Below are 2,539 nucleotides of genomic sequence, written 5' to 3' on the forward strand. Positions count from 1 at the left end.
ATCATCATCATCATCATCATCATCATCATCATCATCATCATCATCATCATCCCACTATCTCCATAAATGTATTGACAATACCAGCTATCAGCTAGATTCCAAGTAAATGCTTGGAAGAATGTGCCACAGAGAAACAGGACTCAGGAACCTGTTTCTGGTAAAATGTTTCACAATCTTCCTACAAGAGCTGAAGATTTTTAAAATGCACACACACAAAGCAAAATGGAGCATAATAAGGACATGTATTTATGAAGACGCTACGATAGACTAGATGTCTATGCAACAGGTAAACAGATCTTTCCCACCTCTTGTGAATGTTGAACATTCAGTATCTTTAATGCTGGGGATATGCTCAACCTTTCATTGTAGGTGATGTATCACTGCCATTGTGCATTTAATCTCCATATTGATTGTGTTGTGAAATACCTTGTTTATTCTGAGTCTTCCTTTGTTTCCCCATTTTAAAAAAAAAAACAAAATCACATTGTTGCAAGAGTGTGAGTGGAGGGGGCTTATTGGTAGCATATCCATCAAGTAGCTACTGCAGTTATCTTTTATGGGGATTGCAAACTATAAATTGAGAAAGCAGCAAGATACTTGCTTACCATTCTTTTCCCAATTACACTGCACTAGATTGCTTTCCTTAGTTAGTTAATAGAAACATTTATGCTTTGAGATTATATTAAAATGTCAACATTTTTTCATAACTCCAGGAATTGACTCTCTCTCTCCTCCAACTGTTCTTTTGCATCTATGCCTACTTACTAATGCTCTGGCATGTACTGTTTTGTGTATTGTGTATCCAGTTTTGTTGTCTAATAGGACTAACATTTTCTTATGTTAGCAATATATGTGTTCTGTACTGATTACTTTAAAACAACTCATACTTGGATTCAAACCTTCTTGCCAGCAAGTGGTTCATAAACATTGGCAGAATTGCTGTGATGTCATGGACAGTCACAAGCATTCTTGGTGCCTTATGGGAACAGCAACAAAATGGTGGTAAATTAGAGCAGTTTCTGCAAGGGAACAGATGGATCAGTTTTGCTGGGACTAAAAACACATGGGGTGGGGAACAAGAGAGTTATGTGGATACAGAGACATGACAGGGTGGAAGAAAAAGAGCTATGTGAAAGGATGTCACTCAGCAGAAGCATATAAGAAGGGGAAAGTAGGCAGGGGGAAAGAAGTTGAGGAGAAACATGAAGTTGAGTATGGACACATACGTGTATTATGTGAATTGTTGTGGATTTTTGCACCAACACATAATTCTCTTTTCCTGCTCATTTTGCCTCTATTCATCCTCCCTCTGCTGAAAATGTGCAGTCATATGAATCCATGCAAATCCATGCAAAGTGGATGAGCCACATGTTTGATAATGTACATCCTTGTGGATACTTGCAGATACTCCAATAGAGACCATGAATCATTTTCAGTGGAGTTTATGGAGTTCACCCCCCCCCCCCAGCCTGAATTCCTCCAGATAATGGATTGCTGTCTATTCAAATAGAACATGGGCGGGATACAGACCGCCGCTTTGCGGCGCTCCCCCGCCACCGCCATTTGCTCCGTGCAAATGTTAAAAGGAAAACTCACATAGCAAAACTTAGAAACAGGACAGTCTACTCACTGCTGGTAGAACGTGAGTTGAAAAACAATTAAGCTTGAGAGCAGATGTTTTGGATTGAAGAATCAGGAGGCTGAGCTGGAGGTCTAAAATTCACATTTGATTTGAACTAGCAATCTGAACGTAAGGCTGTGGTTCCATCCATTTTTTATACTATTGCTATAGTAACACCTTGAATTATCAGGCCCCCAGATGGCTCGTTACAAATGCATAATGAAACATATTTATATTAATTTTAAATAGAGAGCAATTAGTATGAATAAAATTAAAAAGAAACCTAAAATTGAGAGTTACTAATCTAATATGGAATACTAAAGCACAACCCGTTATATCAAGAAAGGAATATATGGACACACACACACACATACACATATAGCATGTGAAAAGACATTCAGCAGAGCCACAGTGAGAGCTAACTATTAAGAGAAATATTACTTAAACACTGTGATTCTTTTTGTCCCTTTGCACAAAGAAATTTCATGCCATTCCTAACTTTTTTTCATTTGGCAGGCTGCCTGGGAAGACTTGCTATGTATTTACAATTTATGACACAAGTATGTTGCTAACTGGAAGCTAAGTAGAAGCCCAAAGCTACAGTGATGGTGCCATTTCCTAAGTGCTTGGCACCCGGCCTGGTCCTACAGCTCTCACTAGCAGGTGGCAGCAAGAAGTTGGAAGAAAAAGCTGTTGCTGTCTGGTGTGGTGGGTAATGCTTTTCCAGTCAGTCTTGAAGAGAGATACAACTTTCAGTTTAACTGATTTTTCTCTATGGAATGGGAACAGGTTCCAGCTTGTCCCTCACCTCAGGCAGCAAAAGGTCCTTGGTTGTCTCTGATTGGCTGGACTTGGAAATAAAAACTGAAAAGCATCAGGTGCTAGGAAGGGAAAGGAGGACACTTTTAGGTGCATGGA

The sequence above is a fragment of the Sceloporus undulatus genome, unplaced genomic scaffold (genome assembly GCF_019175285.1).
Source record: "Sceloporus undulatus isolate JIND9_A2432 ecotype Alabama unplaced genomic scaffold, SceUnd_v1.1 scaffold_13, whole genome shotgun sequence".
Classification (NCBI taxonomy): domain Eukaryota; kingdom Metazoa; phylum Chordata; class Lepidosauria; order Squamata; family Phrynosomatidae; genus Sceloporus; species Sceloporus undulatus.